Raw genomic sequence first — 19445 nt, forward strand, 5'->3', positions numbered from 1 at the left:
AGATTTCAATATGAATGCAAACGGGTTGTGAATGGGAACCACAAACCACAGAGGTAAAGGAATGTCCTAGGGATGGTCCGGGTGGAAATCGGATCTTTTTGATGTCTATACCAAGTCATTAGGCTGGAATGTAATTCATGTCTCAGCTGATAAGACTGTGTGTGACTTGTAAATTAAAATCTGTAGGTTTCTTACTGAGATTGGACTCTCCTCTGTAATATCCAGCCATGCCTCTGAAATGCTTTATAGGAATTACTTATAGAAAATAGTGGGGTTTTTTTCCATCCACATGTTAATATTTTGTATCCACTTGCATATCCAAGAATGGAAATTCTGTTTCTGGATGGAACGGATGGTTGAGCCCATTCCTGACTTTCTGTATGACCCAACATCCTAAACCTAAAGTAATCCTGAACAGGGCACATACAAATTTGCAGAAGCTGCAACTTAAAATGATTCTACTAACGTTAGTTACTGAAGCATGCTGAACCTGACAAGCCGGTTCCTCTGCTCCTCAGTGCTGCAGTGTCTCAGTCAGAAGGAACTGAAAACATCTGGTTCCTTGTTTGGTGAAGGAAAGAGCCAGGGGTCTGCCCAAAAGTGAAAGAGAAGGAGCCTAGCAGCTGAGTGCCACCATGTCACCTAAGTGCAGAGTCACAGGAAATGGACCAGTTCATGTAAATTACATGCAGGCGGGCAGGGACAAAATGTATCTGGAGTCTCATCTAAAAAGCCTTCGCTATGGCACAGTTTGGTGTCTTTCAGCATAACAAATGAAAAAGACTTTTTGTTAGCTTCCATGTCTCTCCTCTCCCCATGTTTTGTTGCCTTTCCTAACTGTGCGCCTACCTCAATCAACTGCTAAAGACCGTGGCTGGAGACAGGAGCTTGTATTAGGCAGACTCATGTGCAGAGCTGGGAGGGTACTTCTATGAAAGAGATCACGAAGTGCAGCAGCAAAAGCATACGTTGTATTAAAATATCAAGATTTTTATCAGATGGGTTTTCTTTTGAGACAGAAAAGTGTCCATCTTAGGAGAGAAGAGGGAGGATCAAACATCCTGTAAGCTCTGATCCATCATCATATGTTGCATGGTCATGTTATCAGTCTAAACACTGACCTGGATTTGCAAATCTCCATAAGCACAGATATGCTTTGGGCACAGTGGGCTTATTGTCCTGAAAAAAATCAAAGGGAGGTCTTGAGTGATGTCTTGCTATATAGATGTTGCTACTAAAAGCAAATTCTCCCAGCACGCAAGTGCAGATTGTTTCTGTTATTGATTGCCACAGTCCCTGCTTCATTGAGACCACATGGCCCACTTTGTTTTTGTAGCTGTCTTTTATTAAAACTGACAAAGAGGTAGCAGCGTTTGAAAAGATGAGTCTTGAGAGTCCCCTGGGCGGCGTGTTCATGCTGTAAAGTGATACCGGCACATTTGAGCCACAGATGCTTTTAACACACTAATAAAACAAAAGCCTTCCTTCTCAAGGGTAGTCCTCTACACTACAAAGCTTTCTGGGTTTGTCCGTGCTTAATGGGCCAGACCCCAAGAAGTGGAGAGAACCTGCTCCCACCTCTAGCTGTGCTCTCAGGAGTTGGTCCTGTGTTGTAAATTGCAGAGAAAAATCCCATATTTTCTCAAGGTATATTTTGCTGTTTCATTGCAGGCTTATAATGTGTTTTATACTGACATGGGTTATCTGTATTGGGTTTTAGTGTTGCAGTCAGAAAGCTTTCATCCTGTATTTCCAGTGACCAGTATTTACAGTTCCTACTGCTCTCCTGTTCTTGTAATACCTGACTTCATAAGGAGCCAGTCAGAGCTCTATTTAACACACAAAACAGCAGATCCTTGTTTTGGCATTATATTTGAAGATATCTAAAAAATTTTAGATCTGAGACATTTCTTATTAGGACCTATCATGAATGGAAATGTTTGACCTCAATCTGTCTCTGCAGCAGCTCCTGATGTGTAAAATCATGGGAATACCATCTTCTCTCATTTTGAAGAGACTTTATGAAGATAAATTAATCTTTGCAAGGCACTCAGATGTCAGTGTGATGAGCACAAAGCTTGGGGGAAAATAGATAGTTCTGTCTATAGAGGCTGTTAGTAGTAGCTGTAAATAAGACGTGAAGCTACACTTTGATCAAAGAGACTAAAGCAGATATTGAATGCTTGCTGATAAACTGAGCACCATCCAGCCTGTGTCCTGGACAAATCCAGACCAGTGGGAAATACCATGTGACTATGTGATTAAAGAGGTGTATTAATGCAAACAAGCAATAGGACCGATGTGAAGTTGCACCCATGAGCTCAGCACAGGCTTGAGGATGCTCTGTTCAGCAAACTTGCTCTTAGCCATGTGAGAAATATTAGCCACTGGTGAGCGTGAATTATTCTTGTCCTGGACAGCTGATTCTTTTCCTTTCCTGTGGTAACAAGTGATGTTATACAGAATAGGGCCTAAAAGCTTTAAACCATGTCATGCAAGCATGCTTAGAGTTGAAAGTACCAAAAAGTGTGTTCTTCAGGCAGCAGCCTGTCTTTTACAGACCATGCAAAGCCAAATCCAGTAGAGCTTCACATCCATAAGAGGGGCTATAAGAACCCCCTGCTCCATCCAGGTCTCCAGGCTCACCTAACTCCTGGCCAGTAAACCCACCAATAAAGCAAACTGACCCTGCAGCCGCAGAGGAGCTGAGTTCACGTATCACAGCAGAGAGCCGGGGAAATGCATTTGCATCTTTTTGGTGCAACGTGGAGTTGCTTGGCTCCACCTTGGTTGAAGCTCTGAGGTGGCTGAGGGATGCTCACACTTTTCCTTGCTGTCTTCTGTGCACTTACCTGCAGAGCGAATGTGTCCTCTGTCTGCAGGGTCCTCCCAGCCCATCTCTATAGGACAGGTTACACATTTTTCACTTGAATTTGCTCGTATAACCTGTTGTTTTATTTTAATTTTTTTATTATTGGCCATATTGACAAAGACTAAATAGAATAGATTTTGTGCCTGGCATGTTTTTGACAAAGATGCTTTAATTGTGGATTCACAGCTATGATTATGAGACACCTTCAGAGCGTGATATGGAAAACCTAATGGTACCATTGCAGTGATGAGTGAAAAATAAACTGCTTTTCCGAGCGGGGTGCATATCCTGCTCTATTATCTGACCTTTGGAGTCACAGTTCTTGACTTAGTGTCCCTGAGGCTTTTGGAGAGGAACACAGAAAGTCTTTCCAAATGCAGCCTCATTAAGCAACCAAAGGGTAACCTACTGATGGCAAAGAGGTTGCAAGTAGCTCATCTGTAGAGAGGGCAATGGGTAAGTTCCCTGAAATGTCTTTATGCTATAATTGCACATCATAGAGTTAGGTCCAACTTCATTATAGGCCCAAGGAGTTGATGCTAATGGGCTCCCAGCCAGCCCCATCCTGCCCTCAGCAGTCAGACCTTCTGTTGTGAACCCTTCATCTGACCCGTGCTTTTTGATCTGCCTGCTGTATTCCTGAGGACAGTACACAAGCAAGCATTCTGCTCTGATTAATGTTAAAGGGGATCATGGGGAGAGCAAGCCCCCATGGTCTACCCTATGGTGGAGAGGTGAAAGGGCTGCTTCCCTACTTGCTAAAATAAGCCTCTCTGCAGACACTTTGGGTCATGTTTTTGGGAGTGAGAGCAGGATTTGAGCTGAGCCTACTCCACCTACAGCAATGTTCCCGTGCAGCTATAGTTTGGAGCTGACCTCCTCACCCTTTCCAGGGACGCAGGGATGGGGAAGGCAGGGAAGAAACTGCAGAATACTCTGAAAAGGCTCTATCAGCTGTAAATGCAGCCTGCTGCTTCCCGCAGCAGCTTCACACTTTTCCTCTGTTCATCCTATCTTAGCCTCCTCCTGACCTCCCCATCAGACAAGTCATGGGAACAAACTGTAGTCTGAGAATTCATTCTGCGTTCCCTCTGTCCTCTTTTCCCTACCCCAGTCTGTTCTGATTGTAAGATCTTTGGGGCAGGGACTATGTGCTCCCTGTGTTTCTGCAGAAACTAGTTTAATTAGGGATCATTTTTGGTTTGTTCTGTCATAATAAAAGGGATTCGTAATAATACTGCAGTAAGTAATTCACACCAGTCTCACTGCATTTGCTTCAAAGGAGGCACTCCAAAGTAAGATGAGAGTAGATGAGATGAAGATCAGACCAGCTGTAATTAGTAGTCTGCACTATCTCATTTTGAAGCAGAGCAGTAACGTGCAGTAGAAACTCGGCCAGCTATTATTGTGGGGGGGGAAACCCACACAAAAGGTATTTCTACATAAGTATCTGTGCAAAGTAGCCACCAATATTCATCAGAGAGAGCATGATTAAAGGCCTTTGAAGCATGATTGGAGTTGCCAGTTTTCATGAGATAATGAAGATGCGGGTTTGGTATATACATTCTGGTGATCTCATTATCTTCATTATTAATTAGTCTGTGTTCTTCACATTTCAGCTCCAGTTTCTTGTCATTAGGGTGACTAGCCTGTGAGCGATGCTTTAGTGAGATTCAGAGGAAGGATTCTGCCTCTGGAACAGCAGAGGAGGTGCCAGCCTTTGTTCAGAATTGCTGCAGAAGAAATTGCAGTGCTTTGTACAAGATCAGCCAGTTGTTCTGCCAAAAACCCTTTTAACAACATACCCTGCCTGGCATTTCCCTGGTTTCGGCAGGCACTCTGGCTGCTACTGCAAGTCATAGAATCACAAATTGGTTTGGGTTGGAAAGGACCTTAAAGCTCATCCAGTTCCAGCCCCCATGCCACAGGCAGGGGCATCTTCCACTAGAGCAGGTTGCTCCAAGCCTTGTCGAACCTGGCCTTGAACACTGCCAGGGATGGGGCAGCCACAGCTTCCCTGGGCACCCTGTGCCAGCACCTCAGCACCCTCAGAGGGAAGAAGTCAGCAGTGATTGCGACGTAGGCACTCAGCTCTGTACTTAGTGTTCTTCCTCTAAGCACCCAAATACGAATATTTGGCCCAGATCTCCTCTAGCGTGCTTCTGCAAGCACCTTTTTCGGGATGCTTAGCATCATTCATTGGTGGGATCTGGCAGTACCAAGCATCATTTTGCCAGTGTAGCCATCTCTTTTCTTTCCTGTGATAATGCAGTAAAAAGCCTACTGTCCATTAACAGAAAGCTAGTTGTCTGTATCCTAGCCTCAAACTCTGGACAGGACTTAAGCTTACACGTACTTTACAAATAAAACTGTGTACAAGTAGGTGTATGGCAGACAGGATAGGAAAAACCAAAATGAATTAAGATGGAAACTGCGTGTGGGGGAATGCCCTGCCATTTCCAGGGGCCAGCTGTTCTAGTACTGCAGAACCCACCTGCCATTGTTCAACATTCCTTTGGAAAGCAGAAAGTCTGCTATTGATGGAGGCAGAAAACACCATGCTCATGAGGCTCTCAGTGTGCAGATCCCATTCATGCAAACTGTGCGTGAAGCCTGGAGCATATTTCAATCTCTGTGGTCATCTGAGCTATTACTGACCTGCACAGATTCCTCAGCTGCCTGCAGGCATGATGAGAGGAGAGCCCTCCAATCTCACCTGGGAAACACAGATCATGCAGCATCTCCTTCTGTGGCGCTGACTCGCTTGAGTTGCAGCCGCCAGCCTTACCAAGTGGAAGCTACTATCTGGGCACTTAACACAGACAAGCAGCCTTTGCTCCTCACCCCGCTGCTCTTACACATGAAGCAGCTAAAGGTCTGTGTCAATCCAGATACAGTTCTATTCCTCCAGAAGGCAGTGATGGCCACCTGCCATGCTGACAGCGTGCACAGCTTTTCACTTTGTAGGAAACAAATCATAAGTCATATTACACAGGAGATTATCACTTTACCATGAAATATGTAAAAAATAAGGTTTTGATCTCAATGGAGATCAAAGCCAGCCTATAACAATCTCCACTTAAGGCTTAGCTTTAATGAAGTGAGAAGTGGACCTCTATTATAGCTATGATTATTATTTAATACATTTTTTATGCAGTCTTTTCTTAATAAGAAGTGATTGCCTAAAACCTGTACCTTTTCTAGGACCTTTATTGAGGAACAATTCTATCAATGAGACATTTATTCCTTCTCAATTATTACTGTGTAATAAGTGGCACAGTCCTGAGTGGCATACTCAGTAATACATTCATCAGGTGAAACAAACAGTTATGGTTGTTCTTACATCTCTATTATAATATCCATTTTGACTGTTTCTGCTTTATCTGTAAAACATCTATTTTACACTTTGCTCGCCACAAGCTATTGAAAGTTGTTGGCTAATCATCCTGCAAGTATCAGGAACCATTTACAATGTGCTGTAATACTGCCTGCTCTGTGTAACAATACAAACTCTCCCTGCTTGCATCTTTCAGGAAACCATTAAAAAATGTACCGTGCAAGTAATTATTCTATTTATGATTGTTATTTCCTCTGCAATGAGCCCCTCATACACATCTGTCTCTTTCAAAATGACTACTAAAAGGAAACTCAGGTTTTAGAAGTGTCCTATTCAGTGAGCAGTGAAGTTGTCCGTCCCCACATCTGTCTAGTAAAAATGGCTTTCCTGTGAATTCAGGTTAGTGAATAGGAGGATGTCTGGGAAGTGGGTTTGATCTCTGGTACACTGCTCAGTATCAGCTTCTGCTCAGCTTCCTGGCAGAGCTCCTGAACACGAAGGCTCCAGAGCCCTGGTACCACCGCAGGGAGCCCAGGATCTGCAGGGACCTGCCCCACCGAGTCCAGGGGACCCCTCACACACATGAGGAGAGCAGGGGGTGTTGGCTGCAGGTGCACGTTGCTTTCATCTGCTGCTCTTGCACTTCATTACACTAAACCTAAGGCACCCCTCACCCTTCCCATGCTTCTCTGTTCGGCAGAGACAGAATTCTTCTCCTTTTCTTTCAATTAACTGGGCAAAGGGTCAAGTTCAATGAAGTGCTTTGAGCTTATGAAATTATTTTATTTCCCTTTTCGAATAACAATATTTTACACGTAGAAGTCTCTGGCTGTGATGAAAATGAGAACAGGCTCAGGCAAGACCTGGGACATGCGACATTGAGCTGGTTTGAGTGAAGTATGAGCTGGTGGGCTTGTCAGTGCTCACTTTGGTCTGTTTTCTTACAATTTCCTTATCCTCTGGTGCTTCCTTCCCTGTGTAACACTGCAGAGAAGACTGACAGTCTGTAAGGGCAGCGTTTGGCTCCTGGGCAGGAGTTCTGCAGAAAGCATTTGTTTGAATGCCCCTGTCTGCCTTTTGACTCCCTTACTGCAGGGCCACAGAAGCAGATTTTATTTCGTTAATCTTTTCTTTATTAGCACAGACAGCACAGTAAACATGATCCTAATGAGGTGTTGCAAGAAGGGAAGTTACACAACTTCTAAGAAGTGAAGTGAATTCAAATTAACAAAGGCAGTGTGAGTGTTCTCAGCCTTTTTGTTTTGCCTTCCTTTATCTTGTAACTGAAGCGATTAGAATCAAGGACAAACCAGACATTGCTTCCTAACAGAATCCTTCTCTTTTGCTCTGTAGCACACTGAGGGTGTTTTAGACTGGCACCATCAACATGCAGAGGCTGTACATGCCCTTGATCATCACTCAGCTGTAGGAATGAGAGTGAACACTGGTGTCCCCAGAGACTGTCCCCATCTGGGACCTGATACTCCTGCTGCTCTCGAGGCCCTCCCACCCCACTTCAATCTCTACTTTCTTGTTGCCTCCCACCACTTTTCCTTCCGTTTCATTAATTTCATTTTATTTCATTTCATTCATGGTTTGTGTTGAGGGGACCTTAAAGCTCATCCAGCTCCAATCCCTGCCATAGGCAGAGACACCTTCCACTGGAGCAGCTTGCTCCAAGCCCCATCCAACCTGGCCTTGAACACTGCCAGGGATGGGGCAGCCACAGCTTCTCTGCCACCCTCACAGGGAACAGCTTCTGCCTAAGAGCTCATCTCAGCCTTCCTTCATCTTAAAGCCATTCCCCTTTGTCCTGTCCTTACAGGCCCTTGTCAAAAGCCCCTCTCCGGGTTTCTTGTAGCTCCTTTAGGCACTCGAAGCTGCTCTAAGGTCTCCCTGGATCTTTCTCACAGTGAAAAACTACCCTCATATCGATATATATATTATCCATATATATAATTATTCGTCGTTTAATCCACATTTCATTTCATCCCGCTGAACCCCTCTACTCAGGGCCTAACACCGGACCCCCCCCCCCCCCCCCGGCCATCGCGTTGCTTAGCAACCGCGGGGCGGCACACGCGCGCGCCGCCAGCCGTTCCCGCCCACCGGCGGCGTGGCTCCGCCCACCGCCCCCTTCATGAGGGGCAGGGCCGGGCTGTGGGGACCCGGCCGCCGGGGCAGGTACGGGAGGAGAAGGAGGGAGCGTGTCGGTACCTTCGTGTGTGGTGAGGGCGGAAGCTTTGTGTCGGTGTTGGGGTCTTCCACGTCGTAGCCCCGGCGCGGGGATCCCGCTCTGCCCCGTTTGGGGCAGAGCGGGATCCCCGCGCCGGGGCTACGACGTGAGGGAAGTGGGGTTGGTGGGGCCGCTCCCCCGGGGCTGTGCGGGTGAGAAGCCTCGCTGAAACCTTCCTATTGCTCCGGGTTTGCTGTTTCTTGTTTGCCGAGGGAGGGGTTGTTCGCGCCGGGGTTATGTAGGCTGAGGGGTTGGGCTTGGTGTTGCTTGGAGGGTAATGCTTTTACGTGGGGGAAAAGGCGAATTCGGCTTCTATGGGGGCGTTGGGGAGGAAGGAGGGAGTCTTCTTGCCTCGCCGAGCCTGCTGCAGCACATGGAGCTGCCCAAGTCTCTGCGCTTTAAATCTTTCATAGGCTCAGAGGAGCAGAGACTACTTTTTAAGGTCGAATGCAAGCAAGGGGTGTGTTCAGCAATTATCTTCTGTGGCGCTGGGGATGTGTTTGAATTGCTATTACTTATTGTTGTGTGCTTTTAATACCCAGCTGGGGTTATGAATGCATTTGCCAGCTCTGGGGTGCTGGTGACATAGCCAGGAAGAAATGATTTGCTGTCACACAGTGTGTTCTGTCACAGCAGCCCTTGTGTGGGACCCGTGTCACCCTGATGTGATCAGTGAAGTGGTCCTGCCGCTCGTGTATTGGGTTCTGAGGGGCCTGTGTTGTATGTGCTTGGCAGCAACAAAAGGCAGTTTATAGCAGAGATCTTCGTCTGAAGCTTTCAGTGGTAGAGGTGTTAACAGTTCCTGGTCTGGAGCTGTTTGTCCTGTCCCTGAAATGGACACAACTTGTGCTGTTCTGTTACATGGAAGTGACCTTATGGCAGAGAACCCACAGCAGCCAAATACTGTCCTTGCTCTGTGCTGTGCTAGTGCTGATTTCTGGGTGGCAGTTTAACATTGCTGTGTGGATAATAGCAATAATCTTCATGATTTCTGGCAGATTTATAAGGTTAGTGGCTTTGGGCACACAGGTAATAATTTATCCTTGTGTTACTTGTCTGATTTAACTGCTCATGTTGAGGAGGGACAGATGAGTGAACACTTCTGAAATAGGTTCAGATTAGCCTCCCTGAATGTGTACTTTATGGTACTTGTATTCAAGCCCTTAGGCCAGCAAAATCTGTGATTCTTTCGATCCCTTTTGATGTGCTGTTATGGCTGCTCATGTTCAAAATAGCCTTATTCCAGTCAGATGGTGTGCTGAATGATGGGGTTGCTCCCCAGTGGTGGGACTTGATTGCCATTCCCTAATCATTTCTCTGTTCTCAGTAAGAAGTGAAGTGTGAACTCGCTGGCGAGACAAGTGATTTTTCTGCATATGGCCCTTCTGATACTAGGGGAAGGGGATATATTATTCACACAACTGGGTACAGAAGAAGACAGTGCAATTTCTGTTGGCTGTTTGGCAGCCTTAGTTGTTCCCAATGCTAGATGTGGTAGCCTTTGAGCAGTTTTAAGACCTCTTTTAATGGGTTTCATTTAACTGTTACCTGAAGAATTACTGCACACAGCAGCGAGTGTCCCAGGAGCCACCTGATATGCAGATGTTTCTCAGCTGTGGTTGCCTTGTCAGGGCTCTCACCCGCATGGTGGTTGGGGGATCTTTGCCATGGGCAAAGGCTGCAAAACAAAACTATGCCAAAATAGCGAGGAGAATGGAATAGCTTTGTTTCAGTTATTGATTAACCAGTCATGTTACATGTGTTGAGCATACCTTGGTCTTAACTCTTTAAGTATTTTGAGTAAGTGTCCTAGTGAAATATTTTTAATGCTGATAAAACTAATCATGGGTTGCTGCTAGATTAACCATTATCCAAACATTAATAATCTCAAATGCTTGCCATTTTTCGGTGGTTGACCCCTTGAATTCTGAATTGCAGCGAAATAATGTAATTCCTTTTGTTCTTTCTATAGTCATTTAGGTTGATTGCTGCACTGACCATAAGATGGGCTCTGTAAGTGCTTCCTGACGCATAAAACAGCGCTTTGGGCACTGTGTTGTAGCTAATACCGCTGGTTGTTAGTAGGGGGTCTCTGGATATGACTCCATTTGATTCTTGTTTTCAGTGTGCACACTAACGTTGTTGTAAGTGATTTCTACTTGGTCCCTATCTGTTTTGTCTGTGCACGTGTTAAGAGTAGAAATATCTCCTGCCTACACATAGCTGTAAACTCTAAAATAAGCCATGCTTTGTATTTTACCATGTAAGTGAAAAACATGGTTTGTTGGCTGTGCCAGAGTTTATGATCACTGGGTCTTTAATCTATGTTTGTCATGTGTCAAGCACTATGATGTGCTTGGCAGCCCTTCTACAATTAAGTGCTTTCACTTCATTGTAAGAAAATAAAAGAGCAGGTATGTGAGAGCCTTTCTTTAAAAAAATAAATCAAATGCCTTTTATAAACAGATAGGGACAATGAAAATATCTAAAAATCAGTGCTTGCGAACTTTGCTTGTTAAAGGCTGCAATTCCAGTTATTCCTGCAGCAGAGACTCCTTAACCTGTGGTTTGCCCCACCAGCAGCTGAAGAGCAGCCAAGGTCCCGGAGCTCCTTCCTCCTCCTAATGAAGAACTCTTCAGAGCTACTTCAGTATTTCTTAAACATAAAGTAAATTAGTTTATAGGCTTGTCTGCATTCAGTGTGACCAGTGAGCTCTTGGAAGTGTTTCCATATAAACTAGAGCAAAGCCACATCCTTAATACTTTTCCTCTGCTTGCCAACATAAACTGCACATCAAGCATAGCTGGATTTCTTACTGTGCTGGGGAAACTCAAGATGTTTCTGTGCCTCTTAGGGTCTGAAATTGCTCCCATTCTCCAATCATGCTTCCTCTCTGGAGGCTGCAGTGTAATCTAACCTGGGTGGGTGGAAAGACACAAGTATGATTTGCAAGGCAAAAATTTTACTTTCTTTGCCTTTCTTTAAATGTCTTTTATTTCTTTGTGTTTAATGGAGGCCTCACTTGCAGTAGTATAGAGAAGAAATGCAAATATTATACCTTCCAAATTCTTAGGGGAAATGGAGTTTGACCAGGGTTCCTGTGAACAATTCGCTTGGAACTGTTCCTCCCTGGAGCAGCTTCTTGTTCTTAGGCTGTTTGTGCCTAGTGTTACTCTGGAAGTACCAGGAGTACCCTCCTCTTCCCCTAGCCTCAGGCTGGAGAAGCTCTATGTCTGCTCAGGATGCTCTTCACCCATTTGCCTGCGACACCCGTGAGGAAGAATGAAGCAAGTTTTTGCTATTTACTGAGTACCTGCTTGGGTGACCTTGAGGCTTGTCAAAGAAAACAAGTTAGTATGTGAGCTCAGCAGTCTTCTGAGCAGCAAGCACCAGTTGCAAAGAGCATCCTGTAACTTACAGACTTGCTTAATTAAGGAGCTGGACTGAGAAGGGTAATGGACTATGCTTTAGGCTTAAAGACTTTCCTTCGCAAGCAGCCTCCAGCTCTCTCTGACATGGTATAGAATCACAGAATGGTTTGGGTTAGAAGGGACCTTAAAGATCAGCTAGTTCCAGCTGCCTTGCCACAGGCAGGGACACCTTCTACTAGACCAGGTTGTAGTGTTGCTTCAAAATAATCTGACCTAATCTTTGTCCTAAGGCTGGTCCATACGGGGTGTCTTTGGAGTGCCTGTGACTATGAACTGCAGCTGTGTTTCCTTTGTGTGAGGAACATGGTGACATCTGGCCTGTGGTTGGCTCTGTGGTGTCCAGCAGTCTTATTAATTTGTTACCAACCACACCAATATGACAATAAATGCTGCTGTTTGTGATGTACCAGCACTGCCTTCACTGGCCCTGTTGGCCAGAGGGGCTGGTTTAACAGGAGCTGTCCCAGGAAAGGATCCGTGGTGAGAGTTTGCCATTTTCTGGTTTCTTTTCTGTCACTGCTGTTCTGTTCTTAAAAATAGAAAGAGGTTGTCTCATCTCAAGGCAGAGGCTTCTCAAGAGGGTTAATTATGTCATATTTGTTATCTGCTGTGCAGATCTTTTCAGGCAAATCATTTTCATTGGTTGTTTACCACCTTTTTTAAACCAAGAGCTGCAGCATCCCTTTGCATACCACAAAGCTGATGCTGAGCTGACCACAGCTCCTCTCAACATGCAGCTGCCTGATGTGGGTGCCCTGCCCTGGGATGGGGTGGCAATTACCTGATGGGGGCAGTTCACTGTATTGGAAGGGCTGTGGTACCAGTCTGCAGATGTCTAGCAGCTTGCACAGTCAAAAGCATTTTGCATTGTTAGCGGAGACTTTTTTGTGTAATTAGTTCCTGCTCTTACTGGAGTGGACACTTTGAGAGTGATGTTTATGACACCTCATGATACACCAGCATGGTGCCACTTTGCACCTCTTCTTCTGGGTATGTGAAAGAGAATGGAAACTGTCTTGTAGCTCAGTGTTGGAACAAGGTCCCAAAGAATCCGGTGGGTTTTACTCTGAACTCAAGTGGTTGGTGTGCTGTGCCTGTCCATGTTGAAGGTGAAGGGAATGTACTTGTTGCTAATGCCACAGGCTAAGATGTTTTCTTCTGCTGCTCCTTGCTTTGAGCCTCCAGTGGTGGGTATGATAGCCCGTTGATATGCTGGAGGGAAGGGATGCCATCCAGAGGGACCTTGACACGCTTCTGAGGTGGGCTGATGCCAGCCTTATGAAGTTTATCCATGACAAGTGCAAGGTCCTATGCCTGGGTCGGAGCAGTCCCAGGCACAGCTACAGATTGGGCAAAGAAGAGATTCAGAGCAGCCCTGCGGAGAAGGACTTGGGGGTGCTGGTCGATGAGAAAATGAACATGGGCCGGCTGCAGTGTGCGCTCGCAGCCCAGAAACCAACCGTATCCTGGGCCGCATGAAAAGGAGCGTGACCAGCAGGTCGAAAGAGGCGATCCTGCCCCTCTACTCTGCTCTTGTGAGACCTCACCTGGAGCATTGTGTGCAGTTCTGGTGTCCTCAGCGTAAAAACGACATGGAACTTCTGGAACAAGTCCAGAGGAGGGCCACGAGGATGATCAGGGGACTGGAGCACCTCCCGTATGAAGACAGGCTGAGGAAGTTAGGGCTGTTTAGCCTGGAGAAGACTGCATGGAGACCTCATAGCAGCCTTCCAGTACCTGAAGGGGGCCTATATGGATGCTGGGGATGGACTCTTCGTCAGGGACTGTAGTGACAGGACAAGGGGTAACGGGTTAAAACTTAAACAGGGGAAGTTTAGATTGGATATAAGGAGGAAATTCTTTCCTGTTAGGGTGGTGAGGCACTGGAATCGGTTGCCCAGAGGGGTTGTGAGTGCTCAATCTGTGGCAGTGTTCAAGGCCAGGTTGGATGAAGCCTTGGGTGGGATGGTTTAGTGTCCCTGTCCATGGCAGGGGGGTTGGAACTGGATGATCTTGAGGTCCTTTCCAACCCTAACTATTCTATGATTCTATGATTCTGTCATAGCCATGTATGTATGTGATAGTAGTGGGAAGCAGCACAGGGAGTGACAGGACACAACTTCAAAGTAATTGGAAAGAATTTATCCCCCCCCCCCCTTCTTTCCACTGTCTTCAGAGGATCAAATTAGCAGCCTGCTAAAGTCTTTTAATGTTAAAACTTTCAGAGCATAAACAATGACCTGTGAAAAGGAGTGCCTGGATCTAGCCCCTGTGCATGATGAGGTTTGGCATGTCTATTATGGCCAATTAGAGTGACAGGTAAACACTCTTGACTCCTGCCGCTCCCTGGCTGGCTCCAGGCTGCACACTGCCTTTCTCCTCTGCCTTGGAAAAGGCACGTCACTTTGAACTTCCTATCCAGAGCACAAAGCAGCCTTTCAGAAACTCTGTGCCCTCTGCTCCTGTGGTTCAGTGTGAACAGCCCAGAAGCTGAAGCTTGATCTTTCAATCAAGACCTGTTGTCCTTGAATTGCACAATTGTGTCAGATACAAATGTTGTCTTGAGGGAAGGAAATGCGACTGGCAGTGCACTGCAACACAGGCATAGCTCACCCTCTGTCTGGGGACTCCTCATGAGCTTTCCAGGGTGCTGTCTAGCACTTGATTATAGACATGGATTTTAGGATTAAACTTGCCTCTAGAAGTCCCTTCCAATACCCACAGCAGCAGTGTGTGAAGCATTGGCAGAAACTGAGCTTCAGGTTTGAGATTTGAGTAATTAAACAGTCAGAAGAAGCTATTGCATTGAACAAACTAACTTATGGCCCTAAACCAGCTTCTTATTTGGACAGCTTAGTAAAATAGCTCTGCACATTCATCTCGAACTTGGCGAGACTTTAAACTCCCAGCTATGCGGGGAGACTTGGTCTTGCGTGCTGCAGCAGGAGGTGGAAGCAGTTTCTATGGCTTCCTCCCTCCCCCATCAACCTACCTGCCAGCTGCATTGCTGTGTGCAGCAGCCACTGCTCTGCCTTGAGCTCAGCAGAGCTTGCTCAGCTTCCTTACGGATACAGATGCAGAGGTGTGGTCTCGCTTGATGCTTCTGCATTTTCCTCTTGGAGAGTTTCTCCCATTCTCAGATCAAAGGGTAGATCAGCATCTCCCTACCTCTGCCTGACAACTGAGAAGGAATGGAAACATGGTGGGGGAGAATGTGCTTTAACCATCGCCCACTTGGTGTAAATACGCAATCTTTGGAGAGGAGTGGCATGTTTCTAAAACACATTGGTGAGAAACACTTCACACCCTTCTTTATTACCCAGTAATTACAAGAATACTTGCCTTCCAATGCAGTGGCTGCATAAATAAAGATGAGAGTGCCTGTGTTTTCTCTGTGATGGATGTGCAGAAGTAAGTAGCATTTCATCTGAGGCTGCCAAGCCTGGCATGCCTCCACATGGCACCCCTTCCCTTCCAGTTGTGGTGAGGTGACGTTTCCTGCACTTTTGCTGGGAGCAGACTTGATGGGAAGGGTGCACGGGTGGAACTGCATCTGTCCCACAGCTAGCAGATCGAGCTTGTTGGATGAGTGCAGGTTAGGGGCATGATCCTGGTGAGGGAAGTGCCATGGCATTTCTTGTGTCTGGTCATGTGTGATTGTTCCAGCTCTTACTAATCAAATTGCTGGGTGGTGGGAGACTTGGATCCTGTTTTTAATTCCCTGTCTCTTCTGGAATACTGGGAGGTTGTCTAAATGTCAGAGGTGCTAATGATTTGGCTGTGACGGGAGCAAATTTTAACTGGGCTTGCTCTTCAGCATGAATGTATTGATGCAGGCATGTCATGTAGCCTGTCTACCAAGTTGCTAGCTTTCAGCTGCTTTATGTGTGGGTATTTTAGGGATTGCTTCCAACCTGGGAAAGCCCAGCCAGGTCTCTGCAGGGCAAGGCAGAGCTGTATTCCCATACCTACCTAATGCTGACGCTGCTTTCTTGCCCCACAAGGATCAGAAGAAATCCATGGCAATTGCTGTCTTCTGGCTCCTGCTTCTGTTTAGGGTGGCTGGGCAAAAGCAGGCTCTGCTTACTCATCTGGCTTCAATGCAGCCACACAATTGTCTCTTTTGAGGAAGGGAATTCATTAGTTTGTGTGAAGTGGCCTTGGATCTTGGGGCAGCAGGTGCTTCTATAGAGCAAACTGTTGCTGAATATTCAACAGTTGCTATACAAGTGTCTGGCTGACTGCCTGTGAAGCACTTGGAGTTATCTTGAGCATCCGATTAGATAAAGTGCAAAGTACTTACTGCTTTAAAGCTACCCGCAGCTATGTTGTGGTGGTGCTGTTTTATCATTCATTGGTTTTGTTGTTCTAGGTTTGTTTTGGATTTTTTTTTTTATGTGAATCTTCCAAGATCATAAGCTGCAACTTCATCGCTTTTAAGTCAGCCAACAAAGACAGGAACTGCCTACCAGAATGAGAACAGTGATTCATATTCATGTCGTCAGAACCTCATTCTCTTTAGAGGTTTCAACTGATAGCATGTATATTGGAAACAAACGACTCAGGACAGAAGTGTCTCCTAATCTTTAACGTACTATTTAAAATCAAGTTGGCTCTTTAAAGGCTACTTGAATAACATTTGTTCTTGCCAACCTCGAATTTGGTACATGAAGTACTGTAAGATACCAGAACTGTGAAGGAATAATTTGAGGTGTTAGGCTGTGCAATCAGCCTTTCATTTTTCTTTATTTTTTAAGAGTTTAATTTCCTTGGGTGTGGTCTGTAAGCACCCTGTGCTGGATGGCACCATTGAAAGTACAGTACTGTAAGAAACTGTGGTCGCTGAGCTTTAAATATCTTGCTGCTTTAGTCAGTAAGGTGTGGATGCCTGTATAGTGTTTACTAATGACATGCCCCAATTCTGACTTCTTGTAGCAGCTTCCTTAAGTTGTTTCAAAGGTGCTTTGTCTGTTTTCTTCTACTGGTAATTCAAGCTACAGAAGGAAAACTTGAAGTGTGTAATTGTGACAGTTGCACTGAAGGCTGAAGAGGTGATATCCAAGTTGCATGCTTTGCAGGATTTCTGTGCTGCCCATCAGAGGTGTTCTTGTCCTTGGAAACACTGCATTATTAGTGGTGTAGTAATTCCCCACCCCTAAGCTCTTAATAGCTAAGCATGCAGTTCCTACCCACAGAAAACAGTCATGCAGGCTTCAGCGCAGGATGGTCATTGGGCTTGGTTTCTGTACATCTTGATGAGACAGTGATCATTAGCCCTCATTGCAGGGAGAGCTGGAGCATTTAAAAGCATCAATAAGCAGCGGATGCAGCCGAGATGTGCTTCCTAATGGTCCTCTTTGTTTGTACACATCTGTGAGGAGGTGCCAGATACGTGTAGAAGATGAGGGCTGGCAGCCTGGGATTGGGTATGCTGTGTGGCCCTTGCTTTTCCTGCTATGAGGAAGCAGCAGAGGGCAGCTGAGGGAGAGGGAGTTCCTCAAAGAAGCTTGGCAGACCCATGTTCTTGATTCTCCTGTCCCTATCAGTCCTGAGCTCCCCACAGCTTGAGGATGGGATCAGCAGAAGGGAGGACCAGCTTGCAGGAGGGGTTCCAAGTCTTGCAGTGAAACATTTCAGAAGCTGTAAAGCAGGTGTTCAGGCTTATGGTGGGTCATTACCTCCAAAAGCTCATTTCTTTTTTTTACAATGGGGCTTAGAAGTGAAAGTTTAGGAGCAGAGCAATTACACTTTGCAAATGAATACATGGTACTGACCAGCATGGTAAGGTGCAGTCTGTGCTGTAGCTGTAAATCAGTGCTCTAATGCAAGTAAATGTGTGATGGTTACATCACCAGAAAGTGACAGGAAAGAAGAGTGAGCCTTCAGCCTTTAGAGATGACACTGCACATTTAATTGCTAATGGACTTTTTTTTAAAAGAGCATTTAGGCTGCTATTATTAGAAAAAGCAAATGTGTGGTGTTAGCTACAGGGAATAAAAAGGGAGTTTTTCATGAGCATCTTGACCTTACTTTCTTGTGTTAATTTTTTTTGATACCAGTGAGATTTTTCCTGCTATCAAAACTTGCTGAAGCAGAGACTTCTCCCAGACCTCTGAAAAAGATATGCTGGGTAGGGCTGGGCAGGAGATGTTTCTTTCTTTACTCCCTGAAACTCCTGTTTCAGGGATTCACTGTGTGTTCCATGCCTCTCTTTTCCTCCTGGAGCAGACTTTTACCAGCTGGTGCAGTTCCATAACATCAGTCAGGGCTTTATTGCATTAAACTTTTTAAGAGGAGCAAGGGCTCTGTGCCTGTGGGGCTAAGCATGCAGGGTCAAACTTTGGGAAAATGTTAGCTGAATAAACACTCCTCCATAGTTCTGGAACATCTCAATTGTGCTTAGCAGTCTTTACCTTTTCAGCACTTACTAATAGATGTCTTACTACTAGTGCTGCCTATTTGTAGATCCCCTTGTACTTTACAAAGAGCAACAGTGTCTTTATCCCTGCTTGTTTGTGAGGATGCAGGTCAGAAGATGCGCTGAAGAGCCTGGGGCTTTAGCGGGGTCAGGGCAGACTCCAGGGCTGGTGTCTCCAGCTCCCTGTGGATGAGAGGTTATGGTCATGCTGAAGATGCTGTGGCTCAGAGCTGTAAATGTGATTGCATGAGGAAGGTGGCTTAAACAAATACTACACAGCATAGACCAAGAATGAACGCTTTTGGACATGTCTTGGAGCAGTACCAAAGAAAAGTTTCAGGCTTAATAAGGCTGGCATGGAAAAGTGGGAGAAGACACATACACATATGCTTATTATTGTATAATGCTGAAGTATCTTACTGATGTTACTTGTGTGTCTGGAAGACCTGTTGAAAGCTCAGCTACAGAAGCATCCAGATACCTTCTCTGAGTATGCACCTAGAGGTTCAAACACTGCAAGTAAAGCTGTCCTGCTTAGGTGTGCACTAGTTAGCTACATTTGAGCAGATGAGGTCGTTTTGAATTTCTTAAAGCTCTATATGCTGGGAGTTTTCATGGAAACTGGTATTTTGGGAAGAAATGGAAAGCAAGACCTGCATTTCTAGTAGCAATTTTTGCAAATCTTCAAAAGCTGCAGCTTCTTGCTGACTCCTCTCATGTTGAAGTGAAAAAGGCACTGGGAAAAGACTGTGTCGTTACACAGAACATCACTGGTTCTGCAAAAGGGGATTTAAGCCTCTGGCTCTAGTGTGGGAGTATCCAGAGGCTATGAGAGTATCCTTGAAGCTGTGCTGCTGCAAGCAGTGCCATGTAGTAGCATCCCTGTGAATATGCTTGCCAGAAGGGCAGCTGGTGCTGGTGCCAGGCTGCCAATGCCTTGGGATTCCTGGGGAAGGAGTGGGGCAGGGTGACAGTTGCACCTAAATATGAGGTGTATCTGTGAATGAAACACTTCATTACCTGTACCAGTAAGTTAAGCTTTAAATGCACGATTGTCTTAACTTGCTGGCAATGGTTCAGCGGTAAAGCTGCCTGTGGAGCTTGCAGGTGAGCTTTGGAGTGGAGTTCCGGGTCAGAGCATTTGCAGGAC

General features: G+C 45.7%; 1 protein-coding gene across 7 annotated transcripts in view; it reads left to right on the forward strand.

Moving 5' to 3' along the window:
• Positions 1–19445, forward strand: part of RAB11FIP4 (RAB11 family interacting protein 4) — a 114668-nt gene that overhangs the window by 75997 nt on the left and 19226 nt on the right. The window contains exon 1 of one of the 7 annotated variants that reach the window (XM_065694147.1): positions 8337–8393. The exons of 5 other annotated variants lie outside the window; for them this stretch is intronic. The gene's annotated coding sequence lies outside the window, so the exon portion shown is untranslated. Of the gene's footprint in view, positions 1–8336; positions 8438–19445 lie in introns of those variants that run through there. One more of the 7 variants, XM_065694146.1, reaches the window with a different exon arrangement.

The sequence above is a fragment of the Lathamus discolor genome, chromosome 13 (assembly GCF_037157495.1).
Source record: "Lathamus discolor isolate bLatDis1 chromosome 13, bLatDis1.hap1, whole genome shotgun sequence".
Lineage (NCBI taxonomy): Eukaryota > Metazoa > Chordata > Aves > Psittaciformes > Psittacidae > Lathamus > Lathamus discolor.